Below are 16517 nucleotides of genomic sequence, written 5' to 3' on the forward strand. Positions count from 1 at the left end.
TAATTGCTTTACAATGTTGTGTTAGTTTCTGCTGTATAACAAAGTGAATCAGCTATATGTATACGTATAACCCCATATCCCCTCCCTCTTGCATCTCCCCACCACCCTCCCTATCCCACCCTTTCTAGGTGGTCACAGAGCACCAAGCTGATTTCCCTGTGCTGTGCAGCTGCTTCCCTCTAGCTACTTTACATTTGGTAGTGTATATATGTCAATGCCACTCTCTCACTTCGTCCCAGCTTACCCTTCCCCCTCCCCATGTCCTCAAGTCCACTCTCTACATCTGCCTCTTTATTCCTGTCCTGCCCCTACGTTCTTCAGAACCTTTTTTTTTTTTTTTTTTAGATTCCATATATATGTGTTAGGATATGTTATTTGTTTTACTGTTTCTGACTTACTTCACTCTGTATGACAGACTCTAGGTCCATCCACCTCACTACAAATAACTCAATTTCGTTTCTTTTTATGGCTGAGTAATATTCCATTGTATATATGTGCCACATCTTCTTTATCCATTCATCTGTCGATGGACACTTAGGTTGCTTCCATGTCCTGCCTATTGTAAATAGAGCTGCAATGAACATCGTGGTACATGACTCTTCTTGAATTATGGTTTTCTCAGGGTATAGGCCCAGTAGTGGGATTGCTGGGTCGTATGGTAGTACTATTTTTAGTTTTTTAAGGAACCTCCATGCTGTTCTCCATAGGGGCTGTATCAATTTACATTCCCACCAGCAGTGCAGGAGGGTTCCCTTTTCTCCACACCCTCTCCAGCGTTTACTGTTTGTAGATTTTTTGATGATGGCCATTCTGACCGCTGCACCTTGATCTTGGTCTTTCAGCTTTCAGAACTGTGAGAAAATAATTTCCTGTTATTTAAGCCTCTTAGTCTGTGGTACTCTGTTAAGGCAGCCTCAGCAGACTAACATATAGATGTTGTGTCCAGTGTAGCAAATAATATGTGTTGTTTGAAAGATCTTTGCTTAAGTTTTTTGCTTATTCGTTAGTTTATAAAATCTTGGTACTTTTATTTGTGTGTAATATCAATATCATGCTGTGAAGTTTTAGGGTTTCTTTAGTACTCCTTGTACGTATACATTTTTTCTTATAATTAGGAAGTTATAAAATAATTTTGAAAAGCTCAGAAATAAGAAGTTATGATTTTTTTTTTTTTTTTTTTTTTTTTTGTGGTACGCGGGCCTCTCACTGTTGTGGCCTCTCCCGTTGCGGAGCACAGGCTCCAGATGCGCAGGCTCAGCGGCCATGGCTCACGGGCCCAGCCACTCTGCGGCATGTGGGATCCTCCCGGACCGGGGCACGAACCCATGTCCCCTGCATCGGCAGGCGGACTCTCAACCACTGCACCACCAGGGAAGCCCAGAAGTTATGATTTTTATTGCTGATTTTGTAGAATTGAATTTCATCATTATAACTGACCTACATTTTAATAAAGCTAATACTATAATTTAGGAACTTTAACCTTAGGTTTGGCTTTTACTTAATTTGTTATTTACCTAAATAATAACTTTGTGATCAGCTAGTTTAAGTTTTAGACACTAAAATAACTCACTAAGTGATATTTTGTGGATTTATAATACTGTATTTTAACATCTACATTGTAAATGTTATTTACCAAGCATTTGGGGGTGGGGGGAATGGCCTGATTGTTTAATCTTTCATTAGTTTAAAATGTGCTTTTCTAAATACCCCAAAGTAAACATAATATTCAACCTTTTATATAGTATAAGCCAATCTACACGTCTTCTCTGTGTCATATAATTTGTTTAAGGGGAAATAATGAAGACTATTTAGTACTTTAAAAAAATGATAAAATGTACAAATGACTAAAAATTAATCTCTCTAAGCCATTTAGCTAAATAGAACCGAAAGCTGATTTATAATACTGGGCTGTGGCCTTAAGATGGCAGTAGTTCTGCACTAGGAATATATTTCATTTAATTTCTTTAGTAACCTTACAATTTTTTAATAAAAAAATACATCATTTTCTACTCTCCATTTCTGCCCTTGCCACAAGAAGAGAAGCCTACTAAGAAATTTTAGTGTGCGTTTTTTTTGTGAGTCTAGTTATTTTTGATGGTGGAGAGGGAAAATGTGATGGGATGAGGTCCTTTGGTAGAAAACTTCTTATTAAGGTGTGTGTGAATAAAAAACCAAAATGTTTAAAATGTGAAATGAGCTCCTCTTGGAGAGAGAGCTAAAATACCAAATGGCAAAATTGTGATTCAGAAAGATCTCAAACAATGTAGCAATGGATTGAAATTTAATTGGGACAAATGTTGAGTTTGGGGTTAGGGTCAAGTAATTAACTTTATCAGTATATTATGGAACATCTTGATTTATCAGAAGTTAAGTCAGAAAAAAATATGGATAAACTCAAGATGAACTCTGCTAGTTATGATTTGAACTCAGTTTCTCTTTAACTGGCTGTCACTTCACAATACTTTCCTTTGCCTTGGCTGTCCTTCTGGGGTGTGAAGGTTTCTACATTGCAGAAGGGCTAACATGTTGTCAAGGAGTCTGGGAAGAGACTTTAGGTCCTTGGTTAATAGCATCCATACAACTGCTTTTCCTCAGCTAGACCATCCCTGTCAGTCTTTGGTTGCCTCTGGTCACATTAGCCACACCATCAGCAGCCATCCCTGCGGCATAAACTCTGAAACACCTCTAGTTACAGTGTCATCAGGAAAATGTTTAGTTTCACCCAAACCATGAAACCATTCCACACTCAGCCAACCTCTGAGGAACTGTTCCTCTCTAGAGCAGTTCCAGGAAACTTTCACAGGAGACTTTTGGTTTCGTTATGGTGGAGTCTGGCTACCTCAGACCCTTTTTCTACCTAGTTGTGACCCACCATTCCTATTCTAGTGATTGTCCTGTGCTGTCATAGGACATTCTGCAAAGCTTTTTTTCTCTTAGAATTTCAAGTGAGAATTAAGACTCGATTCTCTCTTTGGGACTCTCAAGCTCATGTGGAAGGTTCTGTTGCCTTCCATACAAGGGATTTAACCTTGCAGTGGGACAGAATGTAGGGTTCCTTTCTCAGAGACCCATACAAATGGCTCTCTCTCATGCTCTCCATCCTGTTTCCCTGGGACTCACATTGTCAGATAAGGTACAGAATGCCTTTCAAGTACTTAGGTGAGTAAAAGTTTCGATTCTTCAAAGGCATCCGAATATGAACATATCTCAGAAACCCCTTATGAAGTGTGGTCCAGTCAATGTGGAGTTCCCCATGGCTCAGGCATGAATCCATAATTTCTTTATCTCCAAACCTCTTAAGCAGGATGTTCACTTTCATGACAAATACTGAATGCATCTTATCTGTATATTTTCATTTTTGACCTTTTATCTCCTTCCAATCATGCATTTTTTATGATGTACAAAAAGTTTCATTAAATGAGTAACGCCTCTCATAACTTAATATAGTTTGATTCTTTACTTTGCCACAGTTTCCTCATCTGTAGAATCAGATATTTGAAAGTTTTTTAAAATATATTATCTATTTATTATTTTAAAAAACGACTTTCAAATTTGATTATTTTATTGCTTATCCACCCTTCTTTACCAATGTTTTTTCGTAAACACCTGGTAACAAAAATATTCCACACCAACCCTTTTGAAAAGCAATATACAAATGAGTATCAAGAGTCTTAGAAATGGTTTATATGTGTTGACATCTTTAATCCAATTCTAGACATCCATTCTAAGATCTCTATCCCAGAGAAACATCAGGTAACAGGGTAACTGGGTAATGGTACTGATATACTTTTCCATAATTTGACCCACTCCTGTGTTTCAGCTAAACATTCCAACCACTATTCCTCTAAAATGGATTCTTAAAAAGCATTCAATTAATACAAAAGAAGGCAGACAAAGAGAAGAAAATAAAAGGAATGCTGAACAGTTGGGAGCAATAGAAAGCAAGTAACAATATGGTAGATTTAAACACAGGCATAATGATAATTATATTAAATGTAAATTATCTAAAGACTGCAATTAAAAGTCAGAGGTTATCAGGTTTGTTCAAAAAGCAAGATCTGAGTACAGCATCTAAAGAAACCAACTTTACACATGAAGCTATAAATACCATTTGAAAATATTGGAGATGTACCATGAGGTATCTGCCATCATGAAAGACTTTAGTAATCCGCTTTATTAGTTTTCTCTAACATATTTCTATATAAATTGACTTGTTATAAACAAAAATAAAAGATATAAACAAAGAAAGACCGTTGCTTAGATTTCTAAATTTCTGGATCTTAAAGCAAAATCAGTTTAGTAGTCCAAAGATTTGTTAGGCAGGAAGCAAAAAGCAAATCATGTATTATCTCCCCTATCTTTGTTTTTGAGTTGCTTTTAACCTCTATTCTCTATACTTCATACCTACCTACCCACAGAAACTGGTATTGGGATTTGTGGAAACACAATCACAAACATATCTGGTTGGCTAAGGTGGGTTTCCAGGCCACACCTGTCCCCTTCTCCATCACCACAGTTCCCACTCACAAGTGGCATACAGTCCTTTAAAAACGTGGCTGGGCTTTTCAGGATCGAGGATGGGACGTACAATGAGCAATTCTGTGGTCATTCTGTGGTTGCTGCTTCTTAATCCTTTCACCATTTTTGTTAGCATAAAGAAAAGCTCTACTCATTTTGACCATATTAGCTAGTTCTGCCTCATAATAGGAGCACTAGTTAGAAATGGAGTTGAGTAATAGGAAATCCTCCCACTTCTGTAAGGTACGTGTTCCCCATTACTGTTAAGTACATTAAGTATTTTTCTTTAGGGTTGTTTTATTATTACCTGTTTTTGTGTCAGGCTTCTCTACCAGCTGTAAGTTATTTCAGACTGGGACCTGTGTCTTGTGCATCTTTGTATTTCAGTCCGTAGCACACAGCCTGGCACATAATGCCCATTGAATGAATGCATGAATTTCCATTTCCTAATTTCCATCTTCATCCATTGTGAATTTTTGAATGGGTTCAAAGAAGCTTTTACTTGGAGGCAGGAGACACTATATTTCACTGACACTCTAAATCCATGTTCTCAGTAATCAATAAATCAGGATTTTACAGATTTATAATAAAGATTTTAATCTCTTGGAGCCACAGTTTCAGGCAGTGTTCTGACAACCATTAATTTTTAGTCCTGTCAAATACTAGTATAAGTGTATCAGGCACTAATTTTTCATTTGACCTTTGGTAGACTCTTCACTGTCTACATAAGAGCTCTCATGCAGGCTGTATAAATTATCATAGGGTAAAAATAGCCTATGCTAACATTTTGGGAACCTAAGAATTAACTTCCCCAGTCACACTTACTTTTTAACGGTGCATCATGTAGAAAAATACTCATTTTAAAAGCTTTGGTTTATATATTTTATTGTGAGGTTCACAGAATTTTTCTAGTTTCTATTAATAGATGCTGCCTATATTAAGATAATACTGCCTATTAAACACTTCATTAGAACTGTTGACCCTTGGAAAATAGCATTTTTTTATACACTGTAATTTATTCTTGTTCTTAAAGCTGTATTTTAAAAATGTCATTTGGACATGCAAACAATTCTTAATGAGAACGGTTGAATAAATTCTGCTTTTGGCTTGCAGTGGAAGTGTCAATATATGCATAATTTATTATTATTAGTTTCTTCTGGAAATTAGCCAGGTAAGCAATATAAACAATATGCCCATTTTTTCCTTTTTTTTTTTTTTTTGCCCCCAAATATGACAGTACTCCAAGGAGAGTACACAAGTGCTACAGAGTCTCTGGGTGCACACGTGACCTCTGTCCTCTCTCTCTCTCTCTCTGTGGTGTATGGGCGTGCACACACTCACACAGCGCACTTGCACGTGGGTAGGGGGGCTTGTCAATGAGTGGAGGAATAGCAAACAATATTGAGCTTCTTCCATGCTCCAGTCATTGTGTTAATAAGAACATTAAGTAATGACCTCACTTGATCATCACAACATAGAGGTAGGTAAGAGCGTACTCATTTTACAGATGAAATTCAAATCCAGATCTGTGTGACAAGAAGTCAGCCCCTTCTTTTTTTAAAGCTCTATTTCACTATAGTTATTTATGCATAATACATGTGTGTGGTAAACAAAAATGAAGCCAATAGAATGAAAGTGAAAATTGTCTTTCACCATTACTCAACAAGTTATAATTTATCTTCCTAGAAATAACTGCTGTACAGATCTATTCCAACATACAAAAATGTAAATATTATATATTTTTAATATTTAAATATATATATATATATTTATCAACCTACCTCAGTCCCTGCCTTCATATTTCCCATTCCTGAAGATTTTAGTTCTTAGCTCATTGTAATTTTTTCCATCTCCACTTCTCTCTTAATGTTGAATGTTTCCAATACCCTAGCCTCTCAATTCCTTTAACTTCTCTTCTACAATGGTCTTGTCACTCACACCATTTCAGTGGCCCACTCCCACCTTCTTTATCATCTCAAAAACAAGCATCCCACTCTCTTGCTACCCGCTTCTGTTTTCCAGCTCATGTCTTCAGGTTTCCAGCTCCAACAATGCTTGAGTCCACTGATATCTACAATCCAATGATTCCCATCTCCTCTTCTCTGTCCTTCACTGCCATTATGTTCTCGCTTCTTTTTGCCAAGCTGAATATTCATGGAGAATCATTATCACCACTTAGTTGATACATCCTTAATTCCTATATTGTTTTTTCACCTCTTAAAAAAAAATCACAACACTGGTTGTGGTAGATTTCAAAAACAACCATAATTCTTCTCTTCCTTGTATCTATGCCCCTTGCAATATGACTCTGCAGGCCGTCTCAGTAGAGGTCACATAAGTGTTATTTTCCAACAATTCATTAAACTGCAAGTTTAAGTTTTATGCACTTTTCTGTATGTTTGCTGTACATCACAGTTTTGAAAGTTTAACTAAATAAGGCATTTATTTCACATGGGGTGTTGTGTGTATTGAAATACATAACACAGGGCATTCCCTGGTAGTCCAGTGGTTAGGGCTTCCACTGCAGTGGGCATGGGTTTGATCCCGCAAGCAACGCGCATGGCTAAAAGAAAAAAAAGAGAAAGCGGGAGACTACCGCATATCAGACAAAATAAACTAAGGACCCAACCCAACTCAAGAGACAAAATACATTAAAAAAAAAAAACTAAACTAATACAAAGCCTGGAACCATAAAAATTCCTCACCAACATTTGTTTTTAGGAGTCTGTGTGTCCATCCCAAACTCTTTATGAGTCCTCCTATATCTAATAACTGGATTCCGGCCTGGTTAGACTCATTTTTCCAGATTGGTCAAGAGGCATTAGAAGCAGAACAAGATTGTCCCTATGGGAGTGTTCTTTTGTCTTTGGTCTTGGGAATAAACAATAATGGTAGCCAACAAGTTAAATACCTCTGTCTAACAAATCCTTGGATGCCATGCTCATAACTGTTGGAAGATACTGAGGGTGTCCAGAAGATGTGATACTCTACTCCTGGATCAAAAAACCATCTCCTCCAGTTTTCATTCTCCAATGTACATTCTCTTGTAAGACATGTCAGCGTCCAGCTTTGTGTAACTGCTGTAAGAGCATGAGTTGATCTGGCAGGGTCAGAACAAACGAAGGAATCTGGTCATAGGCAGGATTTGCATCAAGATCTATGACCAAGTGAAGGTGATTCTCCATCTTCTTTGAAAGAAAGAAGCACAGGCTTTCTCCAGTGCCAGCAGAGTCCCTGGAATATAGGAAGTAGTCAAAAAATGTTTGTTTAACGAGTAAGGGAATGTATAAATAAATACAATAATCAGGAAAGAAGTTAAGGGGTAATTACAGTTTAAATCAGAGGAGAGGAGACCATAACTTACAGAAAGATCATATTGAAATAGCACTGTGAACCTATTACAAGGATCAAATTACAAATCTGAATGAGGTAAGAGGTGAGAAGAAAAGCGTTGTTATTAGTTTCGTAATTCTAAAGCTTGGATTTAAATAATCACAAGAAGATAAATGATATTATTAACTATCTTTTATTGAGGGCTTACTTTGTGTCAAAAATTTTATAAGCATTTTACATCTATTATCTCATTTAATCTTCACAATGATCCATGTGGTGTAGATACTATAATTATCCTCATTTTTACAGATGAGGAACTGGGCATCACAAGATTAAAAAAAGAAAACCTCAAACTTACTCACAGTCACGTAGATAGTAAGTAGCCATAGAAGCGACAAAAACCTCGTGACCTAGCAGTCTATTCCATCCATAGCAGAGAAATAAATGGATGATGATGTAAGAGCCAGTTTTTCTCCCAGAAGGAGAGAAGAGTTCAGCAAGCAGGTGGGAGAAGAGAAGCAGAGGGGCCTTGGTGAGAGCAGAGACCTCCGCTGGTGGTTGCAATGAGCCTAATCTCTGCGCCTCCCCTTCTGGCTGAGCATTCACTAGGGAGAGGACGATGGGGGCACCCCAGTGCAGTGAGTGTTCCTTGCTTCCCAGGGTGTAACCAGAGAAGACCTCACCTAGCAAGTCACAGCAGGGAGGAGCCGTTGCAGATAAAACAGGGCAGCTCAGCTTCTCTTGTATCCTGGAGAAGAGTAGGAACTTTCCTTTGTCCCTGAATAGAGCTCTGAGGTAAGACTGCGGAGAGCTACAGATGAGAAGAGGCCTTGGGATGGGACAAGGGGACTTAGATCTCTCCAGTCTGACTCTTATACAAGGAAAGAATCTTAAGACAAGTTTTCAATATGGCTTTTTATGCCTATTGATGGTCCCCATGGCAATTTGAATACTGTATATGAAGTTTTGCCATCTATGAAAATTTGACCATAATGCAATAAAAAAGTATTTTAAAAAATACTTTAAAATTTTTCCTCAAATTTAATTTTGCCCCTTATATATCTGATTACTTGCAGAAATAAAGCAACTGGATAAGCAAAGAAGAACCAGCATATTTCATTACCGAGAGGTAAACTCATTAACTATATGGATTTGCCTGAGACCTCCCCAGTTTTATCACAGATAGTATTTTGTGCCAGGAGATCCTCAGTCCTTGGTAAGACTGGACCGTTGGTCAGCAGCAGCTGCATACAAACCACACCTCCCTAACATTAAAGGAATTCAGATGAGTCAGTCCCAGTATGACTGGTTGTAGCTCTGCACAATATTCCTTCTTAAGCTCTAAGTAGACTTTCCTCATTCGGACTCATTGAGGATTTCTTGAGTCATCAGCAGCTCTCTGAATTGTGGATTTAAAATTTTTTCAAATATTTTGTGGGGAGATGTGAGATACCTAACTCTATGAAACACCAAGAACTAGGCTAGAAGAAGCATCTGTGGTAGCTTTGCTGACCAGGCAGGTGTAATGTGGGAGCAGATGCTTTTGACTTCTGTGTCACTGGAAGATAGGAGTCAGGACAGGACAAGAAATTCTCTGACAGTCTTCTTTGCCCTAGCAACAGCCAGGAGCCAGGATTCTGGACTTTGCTGTCAGCTCTTTTATTAATTCCCTCAGCAGTCCTTGGCATGTTGTCAGCTCTTTTATTAATTCCCTCAGCAGTCCTTGGCATCATAGCCAAACATCATTTTAAGCTCTCAGTCCGTCAACTCTGGATAATTCTTAGCTATCTCACAGTGTTGTTGTGGGAACTGATTAATATTTATGAACACATTTAAATGGAAAAGTGCAGTAGAAATATTATTGAATGAATTGAAAAATTGTTTCCTATATAATATTATGCACAAAGGAAAATAAGCCATGGACTGTAGTGTCTTCTCGGAACAGTTTTAAAATAATGATCAGTTATCTGCCACTTCCCCTTTCATCTTTAATAAGCTTAGTGTTTTGTTATTTAATGTTCTCAACAGTGATTTCTGCTAAATTTATTTTTATTATTATTGTATTGATACATTTTGTTTCCTGTTAAATTCAGTACATCTCTTTATTTCCAGTTAAGATTTTCTAAATCATTGACTATGATTTCCTCCACTGAAATTTGTCCAGTATACAAGGGACATTTGTCATTACTTAAGAGTAACTATTGAAACCCACTGCTTAAAAGGATAGATATTTCTCTAGCCAAGATCATTGCATCATATTTCTGTTACATGAATTCTTGCCCCATCCTTACATTCTTCTGAATAAAATTAAAATAAATTTAACTGGAAGAAAATGGGATTTTCAGCATAAGAAAATTATACTTAAGGATTTGGTTAAGCTCATGAATTATGTAAAATAGAGAAATAATACCTTTCTCATAAAACACGTATTAGTAACAATTCTCAAAATATTTGTTTTGATAGTATTTTACAAATGGTAAAAAATAAATACATTAACTGTGAAAAGATAGTCCAGTTCAGAAAGATTATTTAAAAAAATTCTGCCTCATGTGTTGTGACAGCAGGGAAGTAGCAGTCATTTTAACAATTTAGCATTTAACAATTTAACTTCTGTATCATGTTTAAGACCAAAGTTATTATGGTAAATGTTTCTCTCATTTCTCATAATTTCAACCTACTTAACTCTTTCCAGCCACAGCTGCTATTTAGTTAAGACACTGACAATGTTGTCTCCAATCACCAAATGTTGGAAATTGTTACCAAGCAGATGAGAACTTCACTCTAATATGTCTTAGAATGGGAGCCTTTCTCATTCTTACCAAAATTCTATAATTATAACCGGTAACTAAAAGCAGAGTACATAGTGTAGAGACATATTGAAATGTTCTTTTTGTCTACTCTTCTCTTTCAATATTTCTTATTGGTAACATACACAGAAAATCCTTCATAATTACATAACGAATTTCCTCATGACAAACATTACGTTTACTAGGATCTATTTCAAAGGGATACTTCCTTTTTCAGGGAGTACCCTAAGCCTTTTGCTGAGATTTGAGAATCGCTCTAATCTTATCAGCAGTTTATTTAATACACTTCTAGATGTCTTCCCACTGCCCAACCCCCAATCCCTGGTACACTTTCTGCAGAAGTCTAACTTTTATCAGTCAGTTAGCGTTAGGTTAAGCTCTATAAGAAACAATACTTAAAAACTCTAAAGCCTAAAACAACCAAGGTTATTTCTTCATTAGTTTATATGTACCTGGCTGGTAGTGAGGCTCTGTGCCATGTTTTGCTCAGCCAGGGATGCAGGCTAATAGATCACCTTTCATCTGGAACATTGTTGTCATGGTAGGGAAAGGAAATGTAGTTAATTGTACACTTCCTCTTAGGTGTGCAATTAACTACAGTCTTCCTACTTGGAAGTGATACATACTAGTTCTAATAACCGTTTTGTTGGTCAAAGCAAGTCATATGGTCATGCTTATCTTCAAGAGTCTAGGAAAGTGCAATTTTACCATGTGCTTGGCGGAGGAGGACTAGAAATGTCCTTGAACAGTAATAATAAATACCACATCTAGTTATTTTGATTAATATTTCCATTTTTAAGGAGTGCTGTTTTCTGACCTGGTTCTCAAATTAAGGGCTCAGTCACTCAACAAATACTTAAGTGTCAGCTTTTTCAGTCTACTTTGCCAAGCTCTGTGGAAGATACAAAGATGAAACAAGTATAGATCTAAAGACTGGTATGTAATAGAGTACAACAGTCTTCTTAATAGCACTTGGTACTTCTGCTTCATAGTCCTTAGCAAGTGGTGATTAATTATTTCTATAACTATTTGTGTAATGCTGTCTCATCCACTAGATTATAAATTCTATATAGGATATGGGCTGTATCTCTTCTCCTGTCTATATTCTCAAGAGCAAGCACTACCATGCCTGATACCCAGTAGGCGATGTTTCAATGATTATGTACTGAATATATTATAAAAGAGGAAAATTCTTGTGGAAGTCAAAGAGGGAGACATTACTTCCAAACAAACTTATTCCTTATTTAGATCTTTATCTCCCTTTGTACTGACAGTATTGATCTGGTCACATTTTTGACTTGCAATAATGTCCTTACACAGGACAGACTATGCTTTTTTTTTAACTTAATGTTATAACCCCAAGCACTAGCCCAGTGCCTGACACATGATAGGAGCTCAGTAAATATTTGTTGACTCAGTGAAGCAAAGGAGATAAGCCCTGAGGATGACTGAAATAAGTAATTGCCAATAGGCAAGCCACAGTTTTATAGCAGTCACTAGAGTGTACTTCCTTCAACCAGTCCATTAGTAACATATGGTTTAATCTTCTAAAGTGTGAGTGTTACACACAATTGCTTCTGATATTTTAGCAGATGAGTGTTTTTGTAATTGAACAAAATTCTGATTGCATTGAACACTAACTGGGCAATGGAGCTTTAGCAGATGACCTCCAGTGGCTGGAGACAGACCCTCTGCTGGAGGCCAGAGTGAAGGGTGATAAGAGGGAGGTTTGTCACATTCTATACATTTGGGGCTAGGTTTGTAACATGGATTTGTAACTCAATTCATATGTACTCTTTCAAGTTTTGATATTCTGTAATTTCTCTTAACTGAGGAGATGTAAAAATGTGTACAGTCAACCATACTGTAATGAATACTCCTTTCTGAAGATGAGCATAGCACACAGATTATAGGCTTTTCATGCTAACGTGAAACAAATGCATATATCACTCTGTACATGGGGGTCAAGATGTTACTTACGGTTTAAATTCAATTGAGGAAATGCAAACTACCTTCTAATAGGCTTTTATAATATGTTGAACATATTTACCTTGATGATTCTCCAAGGAACATTAATCCTCTAAGACCTGGTTACATTTCCAAGATGATCAACCATTTTTCAAGGTCCAGGACAGCAATTACTCCAAGTACAAGTCTGTAAATTGTTGTGCCATAAAAACCTCTACATATTACCTAGTTTAACAAGGGATTTTCAATATAAATTGCTAAATCATCATTATTATGAGCTTAGTTATTAAAATTCCAAGAGCTTGAAAAAAATCTAACCATCTAAAGTCTTTTATTATTTTTGAAAATTTATTAGAGGTATTTATCTGAAGTCAACCAAAATGTTTTTTTAACCTTGACTTTAAATAGTAGGAATTTATGAAGATAATAGGATTGATTTTTCTTTTAAATCAAGGAACAAACGAAAAGAAATGCTTAAAAACATGAGACAATTAGACAATAACCATTTATATGAGCAGTGGAAACCTGAATGTGGTTACTTAGGAATAGTTCAATATCAAAATAAAGAATACCAAATATACTACTTATTTATCGAGACACAAAAAAAGGCCTAGCTGAACAGGAAATTCTTGAAGCTCTGCCCAATTGCTTGGCATGGACATTGGAAAATTCTAAATCTGGGAAGTTTTGTATAATAATTTTTTAATATAAATAATAATTTGTTTTATATAAAATAATTTGTTTTTATATAAAATCATGTATATATAAGTAAGAACCAGTACATTTGTTATTGTTGCTAATGACTAACAGAAATAAATCTATTACAATCTCTTTCAATTGGAGAATGCCTATTAGACGTATGGCAATATTCTTTTCACCCCTTGGGTTAGGATTTTGAAAATACTCTTCGAATCTTTCAAATACTAAAAAATACTAAGAATGCTAAAAAATGCTACTGGGATTTATTGTATCATAAATGCAGCATTATAAGAAAGGGAAGCCTGGGTTCAGGCTACACGATTCATGGACATCATAATTAGAAGGATACAAAATAAGCTGTCCAGACTGAAAATCAGGAGATTGGAGTCCTACCCCAAAGCTCACATAATCCTCTTCTGGGATCCTGGATAGGGTCACATCAAAATGATCCTTGGTCCTTTCATCTTCTACTCCTTAAGTCCTCTTTCCCCCAACTATGACAACCACAGATTGTATGGAATCCTCTTTTGACTGGACTTCTTGAAGAGGACTGCCGTGTGGTGGAGAGGAAGGATCCTCCCGGGCAGGAGTGCTGGGTATTCCTTTATCATCAATATAGTAGCTCAGTGACCTGAAGCAAGTCACTTCCTCATTTCTGAGCTATTTCCTTCATTCTAAAACGAGGTAATTGGACTAAATGGTCTTTAAAATCTCTTTCAGGATAGAAAGAGACTAGACAGTGGCATTACTTTCAAAGGTAAATGATTGTCAGCTGAGCATTTGCTGATGTCCCACTCAGAGAAGCAAGCTGTCACTAAATTCTGCTACACAAACTGTGGTCTAGAAATCAGCAGCATGGGCATCCTCTGGGACTTCGCTGGAAATGCAGACTCCCAGGCCTCACCCCAGATCTACGGAATCAGAATTTACGTTTTTGCATGATCCTCAGATGGTTCACAAGCACATTCAAGTTTGAGGAGCAGCTCGATCAGGTTTGTGAATGTTGATGCCTGCTCAGCTCTGCTTTGTGTCAAAGGTGAGAGAGAGAGAAGGTAGCCCAAAGCCCCAGCCAGTTTCCCTTAACCATCTGCAGGTCTCCCAGCCTGAATCCTTTCTTGTTTGATGTGACAAATTAAGCAGAGTTGAGTCTGCTCTGTACCTGGATAAGACCTCCTGGAAATGTCAGGTGAGGGTGGCCTTTAGTTCTCAAAAGACACCAGCTCTTGTGTTTCCTCTGGATCTTTACACTTGCTTTCCCTCTACCTGGGGCGCTTTCTTTCACTCCCCTTTTCACTTGAGTAACTCATATTGTTTCTTCAAGTCTCAGTTTAGATGTCATTTCTTATTTCTAACTGCCCTCTTTTCCACATGCCCATCTGGGATAGATTTCTCTTCTGTATGTTCCAACCTATCTCATTAACAGAGAAATTGGGGTGCGTGCATTCATGCGTGCACACACACACACACACAATCTATTTACTAATGACGCTGTTAACTTACATGGCTCATACAGACCTACTCTCAGACTTTTCAGAGATCCTTCCATGCTGAAAGCAAGAGCAAGAAAGAGACTCCTCCACCCCATCCATGGGGCTAGGACATAATAGATGGAACCAAAGCATCCTAGTGTTCTATAACATTATGTTGTCATTTAAAATTTTATAATAAATGTTGGTATTTTGGAATCTTTTAATGCCAAATCTTAACATAAAATATAAGATTGAAACATACTTTAGTTGATCTACTGGGGGTGATGCAGATGTAATTTTATTTTATTTTATTTCACTTATTACTATTATTATTTTTGGCTGTGTTGGGTCTTCACTGCTGCACGTGGGCTTTCTCTAGTTGTGGTCAGCAGGGGCCACTCTTCATTGCAGTGCGCAGGCCTCTCGTTGCAGTGGCTTCTCTTGTGTGCGGAGCACAGGCTCTAGGCGTGCAGGCTTCAGTAGTTGCAGCACAGGGGCTCAGTAGTTGTGCCACGTGGGCCGTAGAGTGTGCAGGCTTCAGTAGTTGTGGCGCGTGGGCTCAGTTGTTGTGGCTTGTGGGCTCTAGAACTCAGGTTCAGTAGTTGTGGTGAATGGGCTTAGCTGCTCCGTGGCCCGTGGGATCTTCCCAGACCAGGGATCAAACCCATGTCCCCTGCATTGGCAGGTGGATTCTCAACCACTGTGCCACCAGGGAAGTCCTGTAATTTTAATTTTAGTTCATACAAACTTATAAGTTGATATTTTCCTGAAAGAAATATGCGAATGAACGGATGATGAGAGATGGGGAGAGGGATACAGCTGCGGAGGGTGAGAACTAAGAAATGATGGGTGGGATAGCAGTCATATGGAGAGAATTTCTGGGGAAAACCAGAGATTTTAAAAGAGGTTTTAAAAGGATGTTTTCCCATGCAGTGTAACTGTCTCCTTCACATCCTTACAGATCCATAGTTTTAGCTATGTATGTAGTAGTGCTTTTGGAATTGGATATGTTGCCTACATTTTGCTTTTGTTTGAAGTGGGAGTGAGCTGGGAATGTGATAATTTCCTACAACTGTTTTTAGTAGTACAAGGAGAGGACACAGGTACCCCAGGGGTGGCCCAGTTACATATTTTCATAATAATGGCTAATATTTATTGGGCAGCTACCACGTCCTGGACCGTGGGCTAAATATTTTAACGCATTTTCTCATTTAATTCTTATAACTCTACGAGGTAAATGTTAGTGTCTAGGAATTGTCAGCATTTTACAGATGAAGAAACTGAGGCTAGGCGGTCAATAATTTATCCAAGACCACAGAGCCAAAGAGTGCCAAGGGAACAGGAATTCTCACCCCCAAGCCATGCTGCCTCCTTGTGATAGTGCACCAGAGACCTCCACTCAAATGTCGTCGATTAAACAAGCTATGCTATTTGGGTTCATTTCTTCAGCCAGTTGTGATTCTATCTAACTTTCCTGTTATCTCATGTACATTAGAAAAGTTTTTTCCATAGCAATATTGAGTAAGGGTTAACCTTTTGAGAGGAGTTAAACCCCAGCAGAGTCATGGCTCTACTAATCTTATTTTGCACATGGAGTTTGGAATTAGCCAAGAAACTTAGAAGATTAACCCTAGGAATCATACTTTAACACTATATATGCTCATGCTCTGTCTACCCAGCCACAAATTTTCTATCGCAGGTTTGTCAAAATATCAGAAGGGCT

Source organism: Leucopleurus acutus (genome assembly GCF_964270905.1).
Source record: "Leucopleurus acutus genome assembly, chromosome: 15".
NCBI lineage: Eukaryota > Metazoa > Chordata > Mammalia > Artiodactyla > Delphinidae > Leucopleurus > Leucopleurus acutus.